This window comes from Mizuhopecten yessoensis, unplaced genomic scaffold, assembly GCF_002113885.1.
Source record: "Mizuhopecten yessoensis strain PY_sf001 unplaced genomic scaffold, ASM211388v2 scaffold10751, whole genome shotgun sequence".
NCBI lineage: Eukaryota > Metazoa > Mollusca > Bivalvia > Pectinida > Pectinidae > Mizuhopecten > Mizuhopecten yessoensis.
The window spans coordinates 1,084,342-1,093,631 of record NW_018408703.1 but is presented as its reverse complement, the minus strand read 5'-3'; the positions used below and the strand labels follow the sequence as shown (position 1 = coordinate 1,093,631).

General features: G+C 35.9%; 4 non-coding genes across 4 annotated transcripts; all 4 read right to left on the bottom strand.

The window, feature by feature from the left end:
* Window positions 1-1,278: 1,278 nt before the first annotated feature.
* On the bottom strand, window positions 1,279-1,360 carry Trnas-aga. The gene has a single exon. It is a non-coding gene; the product is annotated as a tRNA-Ser (tRNA).
* Window positions 1,361-3,590: 2,230 nt separating this feature from the next.
* Trnas-aga lies at window positions 3,591-3,671 on the bottom strand. The gene has a single exon. It is a non-coding gene; the product is annotated as a tRNA-Ser (tRNA).
* An 827-nt stretch (window positions 3,672-4,498) lies between these two features.
* Trnas-aga lies at window positions 4,499-4,580 on the bottom strand. Its single transcript has one exon. It is a non-coding gene; the product is annotated as a tRNA-Ser (tRNA).
* A 990-nt stretch (window positions 4,581-5,570) lies between these two features.
* Trnas-aga lies at window positions 5,571-5,652 on the bottom strand. Its single transcript has one exon. It is a non-coding gene; the product is annotated as a tRNA-Ser (tRNA).
* Between the last annotated feature and the right edge of the window lie 3,638 nt (window positions 5,653-9,290).

The window sequence follows — 9,290 nt, the reverse complement described above, 5'->3', positions numbered from 1 at the left end:
CCGTCGATGGGCCGTTAAACATAAACAAACAAACAAACAAACACAACAAAATAAACGGAAAGAACAAAACACAAGGAACCGATGTTACGGGTGGTCGGATGAAGCAGTGGATAACGAATTCACCTTTCATCAAAGTGGCCGAGGTTGGATTCCCTGATCGGACGTGAAAAGGTATTGAGACACCTGCCGGACCAGGTGAGTTTTCCTCCGGGTACTCCGGTTTCCACCCACCAGCTCTAACATCTAGGCCAACAAGAGTGATCAATATGTGTTGTCCGGAAGTTAACTGTTTAATAATTGTTGTAAACTTTTTTTTGTAAAGCCGAGGAGAAACATAAACAAGGGGAAAGTTACAGGGCGGGTGTCGTCGAGGAAGCAGAGAGCGCTTTCTCATCCGGAACACATGGTCTAATTCCAAAGGCCTCCGTGTAATTATTAGTTTTGTTTGTATTTTGAATTATCTTAACTTTGGTATATTTTATTTACTTATTTTGTTATTATTTAAGAATCATTCCTTGAAAGTCGGGTAAGTCCTATGTAATGAACATTAAAAAACATATTTCTTGCTTGAGGAACATTTCATCATTTATCATCTCAGAGTATATCAATTATATCGGACAGTGTTTTGAGAGACACGGTACTGCTGATTTGCTATACAGTATTATGAAGATCGATTCCTCATGAGATGTTCTTAAATTACTGCATTCGTCATAATATATGTATAGTTTATTGTTTTTCTTCCTGAAAGTATGTATCATTTATATTTCATCGCTTCATTCAAAACATACACTCCAAAATGATGTTTGTGTTTTGATTGATTATCAAATTAGAGGTTACAAATTACGAATTTGTTTTTGAAAACGAACGAATTTGAACTTGACTATTAACAAATGGCGACGGGCTTCGCGCCTCGTTTGTTTACATATCTTGTTGTTAATCAAAACATCATGTCTAACGTTATCGTTTATATTATATATCTGATAACGTTATGAACTCTAACTGAATGGGGATAACAACGATATCACGTGGTTAAACAACGTTCCTATGTCCTATGTAGGTGATGCAACAAACGTGTATTTCGATCAACGAGAGCTATTTCGTCAGAGTGTTTATGCTGTCATTGTTCAGAGTAAATAAATTTAAGTGTTTATCAACATCGTAACTTTGGACGTTTTTTATTAATGAGCTTTTTTGAGGGGAAAATCAGACATTCACAATATTTATAAATACGGACGAAAAACATTGTCTTTATTACACGTTAATGGAAAAAAACGAATCCGTCGTCGGCAGGATTCGAACCTGCGCGGGGAGACCCCAATAGATTTCTAGTCTATCGCCTTAACCACTCGGCCACGACGACTTGATATTTAGGTCTATTTAGGTCTATCCTCTTTTCATATCTCATCATTTATCTCATAAACGTTACTTTTTATTTAAATGTAGGTTGAATAATTAAATGCGTTTTCGTCAGCATAATTTGTACATCGTTTCAGGCAAAATTACCTGTCTTAATGTTATGTCTTTTTTAAGTGGATGTATGCAAAATATAAAAACGGCAAAATTATTTGTAAAAAGTGAATACAAAATTATGTATCAATGTTTTACTTTTAACAAGATCAGTTATTCCTTTTCAAACTGAAACAATGTGTGTTGCCCTAACATCTGGGCCAACAAGAGTGATCATTATGTGTTGTCCGGATGTTACTTGTTTAATAATTGTTGTAAACATCTTTTTTTTTGTATAGCCGAGGAGAAACATAAACAAGGGGAAAGTTACAGGGCGGGTGTCGTCGAGGAAGCAGAGAACGCTTCCTCCTCCGGAACACATGGTCTTATTCCAAAGGCCTCCGTGTAATTATTAGTTTTGTTTGTATTTTGAATTTTCTTAACTTTGGTATATTTTATTTACTTATTTTGTTATTATTTAAGAATCATTCCTTGAAAGTCGGGTAAGTCCTGTGTAATGACCATTAAAAAAATAAAAATTTCTTGCTTGAGGAACATTTCATCATTTATCATCTCAGAGTATATCAATTATATCGGACAGTGTTTTGAGAGACACGGTACTGCTGATTTGCTATACAGTATTATGAAGATCGATTCCTCATGAGATGTTCTTAAATTACTGCATTCGTCATGATATATTTATAGTTTATTGGTTTTCTTCCTGAAAATGTATATCATTTATATTTCATGGCTCAATTCAAAACATACACTCCAAAATGATGTTTGTGTTTTGATTGATTATCAGATTAGAGTTTATAAATTACGAATTTGTTTTTGAAAACGAACGAATTTTGAACTTGACTATTAACAAATGGCGACGGGCTTCGCGCCTCGTTTGTTTACATATCTTGTTGTAAATCAAAACATCATGTCTAACGTTATCGTTTATATTACATATCTGATAACGTTATGAACTCTAACTGAATGGGGATAACAACGATATCACGTGGTTAAACAACGTTCCTATGTCCTATGTAGGTGATGCAACAAACGTGTATTTCGATCAACGAGAGCTATTTCGTCAGTGTTTATGCTGTCATTGTTCAGAGTAAATTAAGTTAAGTGTTTATCAACATCGTAACTTTGGACGTTTTTAATTAATGAGCTTTGAGGGGAAAATCAGATATTCACAATATTTATAAATACGGACGAAAAACATTGTCTTTATTACACGTTAATGGTAAAAAAAGAATCCCGAACCTGCGCGGGGAGACCCCAATAGATTTCTAGTCTATCGCCTTAACCACTCGGCCACGACGACTTAATATTTAGGTCTATTTTAGGTCTATCCTCTTTTCATATCTCATCGACTATCTCATAAACGTTACTTTTTATTTAAATGTACGATGAATAATTAAATGCGTTTTCGTCAGCATACTTTGTACAACGTTTCAGGTCCAATTACTTATCTTAATATTATGTCTTTTTTTAAGTGGATGTATGCAAAATATAAAAACGGCAAAATTATTCATAAAAAGTGAATACAAAATTATGTATCAATGTTTTACTTTTGACAAGATCAGTTATTCCTTTTCAAACTTAGAAAATGTGTCATATTTTGCCAATTTTCTTTAACTTTTCCATCGTAAATATGGAGTTATGTGCAATAGGATAATGAACATCAATTATATCAGAAGGTAAAAATGGCATATATATAATTGAAAAAACCTGTGGAAGATTAACATTTTGAAAAATCTCTGACCAATATCCCGATGATTTGGGACTTTTGAAGCAGTAGCGAATGAAACAAGCGTAAATATCCCGAGTAGTCCTGGGATGTAACTGTATAGTCTATCGCCTTAACCACTCGGCCACGACGACTTGTTATTTAGGTCTTCATATCTCATCAACTATCTCATCAACGTTACTTTTTATTTAAATAAATGATGTGATGAATAATTTATTAGGTTTTCGTCGGCATAATTTGTTCATCGTGTCAGGTAAAATTACCTTTCTTCATGTAATGTTTTTAATTGATGAGGGTTTCTTTTGAGGGGGGGGGGGGGGATCAGACATTCAAAATATTTATAAATACGGACTAAAAACATTGTCTTTATTACACGTTACTGGTAAAAAAAACAATCCGTCGTCGGCAGGATTCTAACCTGGGCGGGAGACCCAAATAGATTTCTAGTCTATCGCCTTAACCACTCGGCCACGACGACTTGGTATCTGGTCTCTTCTATCTTTATATCTCATGAACTATTTCATCAACTTATGACCAATTAATTACTCGGGTTTTCGTCGGCATAACCTGTACATCATTTCAGGTAAAATAACTGTCATAGGTTTCATCACTCCCACAACTACTAAAGGTTTCAGCACTCCCATAACAACTATAGATTTCATCACTCCCATAACTGCTATAGGTTTCATCACTCCCATAACTGCTATAGATTTTTCATCATTCCCAAACCAATTATAGGTTTCCTCACTCCCACAACCAAAATTGTATTTTTTTCAATCCAACACATTAGATAAACTGCTAGAGGTTGGTTAAAATACCGTGTTACGTGATTTCATTGGTCTATCTTCTAATTATGATGTCAAGTTACGATGCTATGCGACATTATCTTCCATCGTGACTTTATATTTAATGACAACTTATTTCCCAGAACGGACACAGGAATAATGTTTTCCAAGAGTAGTATCATACGGGTTTCTCTATATATTATCTGAACGTCGTGGAAGATAAAGGTCTCCAAAATCGTGATGGTTCATTATCATGTTTAATTAGGACTATGTATTGGAGGAGGTGGTGCAATACACATGTTCACACTGTGACGAGTTATCTCCCGTTGATCGAAAGATAAGATGTCACGGTTCAGAGTAAAAACGTTCCGGGTAAGTGTTTGTCAATATGTAAACTTGCTGGCTGTTTTTTTTTTATTGATGAGATATATTTTTGGGGGGAGGGATCAGATTTTAAACATAATTATCAATACGGATTAAAACATTGTCTTTTATTTCACGTAACTGGTAAAAAATATTCCGTCGTCGGCAGGATTCGAACCTGCGCGGGGAGACCCCAATAGATTTCTAGTCTATCGCCTTAACCACTCGGCCACGACGACTTGGTATTCTGATCTCTTCCATCTTCATGTCTCCTGAACTACCTCATCAATGTTACATTTTATTTAAATAAAGGTGTTATGAATAATTAATAAGGTTTTCGTCGGCATTACCTGTACAATGGTTCAGGTAAAAATGGCTTACTTTCATGTTATGTATTTGTGAGTAGCTGCATGCAATATATGGAAACTTAAAAATTGATTAAAACAAATCGTAAATGATGTGTGAAGGTTCTTCTCCCTTACTTAATGCTTAGAATGAGTATCAGTTATATTTGTTCTCTTCAGAAGATGGATTTTTCGGATATTTTTGGCAGTCTTTTTAGACAACTAAGTCATAAAATATAGCTGAGATATTAAATTGTATATGCCCCTCTAGATCTCTCATCAAATCTTTTTTTGTTCGAAATTCAGCAAAGGAATTCATTTTCTGAATAGAATTATTAGGCATATTTTTTCTGAGCTAAAGATATTTCCTCCAAGATTGTTGAAACCCCAATGTCTATGTGATCAATATACCTTACTTTAAAAAGTAAAATATGGACCAATGTGCGTCATTGAATTAACTTGTTCTTAAGAAAATGTTATTTTGACTAAAGGGTCCCCGTATCACTGAGAAAAAAGACTGCATCTACGCATAACAAACTGGTATTTTTTTCTAGCATGGCGATATACCTTTGATAAATCATTCCTGAAAAGAACAATGTACCATGTGGAACCTTTATTCCAAATAGTAAAGATGAAATAAACAAAATGTGATTAACAATAGTGTTCCGATTGTAAAAAGGTTTAGGCGGGGCTAGACCGGGATTCGAACGCTGAACTTCGGGTTGTTATAGCATCGCTGTACCCACAGTGGGACACCCCCACTAGAATCTCCCGCCAAACATCAACTGTTACAATGTAAGTTTGATGGTTTTTTCTATTGATCAATTTTAAGACAAAAAGTTTAAGTGTTTAATTTGATATGCGTCATTCGGGGTAAAAATATTCCGTCGTCGGCAGGATTCGAACCTGCGCGGGGAGACCCCAATAGATTTCTAGTCTATCGCCTTAACCACTCGGCCACGACGACTTGTTATCTTTGGCGCTTCCATCTTCATATCACATCAACTATTTCATCAACGTTACATTGTATTTAGATAAAGGTGTGTTTTAAAATTAATCAATTAATTAGGTTTCCATCGGCATTACCTGTACAATGCCAGGTAAAATGACTTACTTTCATGTAATGATATCGTGAATGGCTGCATGCAATATAAATAATTATGGAAACTTAAAAATTGATGAAAAAAGTTTTGGAATAGTTTGTTTTTATCTCCCTTATACAGCAGGGACAGATTTTATTGTAATTTATTTTAATTAGTTTTCTGTGGTATGTTCTATCGCCTTAACCACTCGGCAACGACGACTTGATATTCTGGTCACTTTCATCTTCCTATCGAATGAACTATCTCATCAATGTTACATTTTATTTGAATAAAGGTGTTATGAATTATAAATTACTAGGGTTTTCATCGGCATAACCTGTACATTATTTCAGGTAAAATAACTTACCTTCACGTTATGTCTTTGTTTTAGTAGATGCATGCAATATTTGGAAACTTTAAAAAAAAATGATTAAAAAATATGTATCACAATGTTTTACTTTTGACATCGTCAAGTTGTAAGATCAGTTATTTCTTTTTTCAAGCTTAGAAAATGTGCTATCCTTTGGTTATAAGTTCATCCACAAACACCATAGGTTTTTCTTACTCCCATAACTGCAATAGGTTTCATCACTCCCATAGCTACCATATATTTCATCACTCCCAAACCAATTACAGGTTTCATCACTCCCATAACTACCAAAGGTTTCATCACTCCCATAACTGCTATAGGTTTCATCATTCCCATAACTATTTTAGGTTTCATCACTCCCATAACTACCAAAGGTTTCATCACTCCCATAACTGCTATAGGTTTCATCACTCCCATAACTACTAAATGTTTCATCAATCCCATAACTACTATAGGTTTCTTCACTCCCATAACTACTATACGTTTCATCACTTCCATAACTACTATAGGTTTTACCACTCCCATAACTACTATATGTTTCTTCACTCCCATAACAGCTATAGGTTTTATCACTCCCATAACAGCTCTAGGTTTCATCACTCCAATAACTGCTATAGGTTTCATCTCTCCCATAACTACTAAATGTTTCATCAATCCCATAACTCCTATAGGTTTCTTCACTCCCATAACAGCTATATGTTTCATCACTCCCATAACAGCTATAGGTTTCTTCACTCCCATAACAGCTATAGGTGTTATCACTCCCATAACAGCTCTAGGTTTCATCACTCCAATAACTGCTATAGGTTTCATCACTCCCATAACTACTATAGGTTTCTTCACTCCCATAACAGCTATAGGTTTAATCACTCCCATAACAGCTATAGGTTTCCTCACTCCCATAACAGCTATAGGTGTTATTACTCCCATAACAGCTCTAGGTTTCATCACTCCAATAACTGCTATAGGTTTCATCACTCCCATGACTACTAAATGTTTCATCAATCCCATAACTCCTATAGGTTTCTTCACTCCCATAACAGCTATAGGCTTCTTCACTCCCATAACAGCTATAGGTTTCTTCACTCCCATCACAGCTATAGGTGTTATCACTCCCATAACTACTATAGGTTTCATCACTCCCAAAACAGCTATAGGTTTCTTCACTCCCGTAACAGCTATAGGTTTCATCGCTCCCATAACTGCTATAGGTTTCTTCACTCCCATAACTACTATAGGTTTCATCACTCCCAAAACAGCTATAGGTTTCTTCACTCCCATCACAGCTATAGGTGTTATCACTCCCATAACTACTATAGGTTTCATCACTCCCATAACTACTAGAGGTTTCTTCACTTCCATAACTACTAAAGGTTTCTTCACTCCCATAACTACTATAGGTTTCATCACTCCCAAAACAGCTATAGGTTTCTTCACTCCCATAACAGCTATAGGTTTCATCACTCCCATAACTACTATAGGTTTCATCACTCCCAAAACAGCTATAGGTTTCTTCCCTCCCATAACAGCTATAGGTTTCATCGCTCCCATAACTGCTATAGGTTTCACCACTTCCATAACTATTATCGGTTTCATCACTCCCATAACTACTATAGGTTTCTTCACTCCCATAACTACTATATATGTTTCATCACTCCCATAACTACTATAGGTTTCTTCACCTCCATAACTACTATAGGTTTCATCACTCCCATAACAGCTACAGGTTTCTTCACTCCCATAACTACTATATATGTTTCATCCCTCCCATAACTACTATAGGTTTCTTCACTCCCATAACAGCTATAGGTTTCATCACTCCCATAACTACTATAGGTTTCTTCACTCCCATAACTACTATATATGTTTCATCACTCCCATAACTACTATAGGTTTCTTCACTTCCATAACTACTATAGGTTTCATCACTCCCATAACAGCTACAGGTTTCTTCACTCCCATAACTACTATATATGTTTCATCACTCCCATAACTACTATAGGTTTCTTCACTCCCATAACTACTATAGGTTTCATCACTCCCATAACAGCTATAGGTTTCATCACTCCCATAACTGCTATAGGTTTCTTCACTCCCATAACTACTATAGGTTTCTTCACTCCCATAACTACTATAGGTTTCATCACTCCCATAACAGCTATAGGTTTCTTCACTCCCATAACAGCTATAGGTTTCATCACTCCCATAACTGCTATAGGTTTCATCACTCCCATAACTACTATAGGTTTCTTCACTCCCATAACTACTATAGGTTTCTTCACTCCCATAACAGCTATAGGTTTCATCACTCCCATAACAGCTATAGGTTTCTTCACTCCCATAACTGCTATAGGTTTCATCGCTCCCATAACTGCTATAGGTTTCATCACTCCCATAACAGCTATAGGTTTCTTCACTCCCATAACAGCTATAGGTTTCATCACTCCCATAACTGCTATAGGTTTCATCACTCCCATAACTACTATAGGTTTCTTCACTCCCATAACTACTATAGGTTTCTTCACTCCCATAACAGCTATAGGTTTCATCACTCCCATAACAGCTATAGGTTTCATCACTCCCATAACAGCTATAGGTTTCATCACTCCCATAACTGCTATAGGTTTCATCACTCCCATAACTACTATAGGTTTCTTCACTCCCATAACTACTATAGGTTTCTTCACTCCCATAACAGCTATAGGTTTCATCACTCCCATAACAGCTATAGGTTTCATCACTCCCATAACAGCTATAGGTTTCATCACTCCCATAACTGCTATAGGTTTCATCACTCCCATAACTACTATAGGTTTCTTCACTCCCATAACTACTATAGGTTTCTTCACTCCCATAACAGCTATAGGTTTCATCACTCCCATAACAGCTATAGGTTTCATCACTCCCATAACAGCTATAGGTTTCATCACTCCCATAACTGCTATAGGTTTCATCACTCCCATAACTACTATAGGTTTCTTCACTCCCATAACTACTATAGGTTTCTTCACTCCCATAACAGCTATAGGTTTCATCACTCCCATAACAGCTATAGGTTTCATCACTCCCATAACAGCTATAGGTTTCTTCACTCCCATAACTGCTATAGGTTTCATCGCTCCCATAACTGCTATAGGTTTCATCACTCCCATA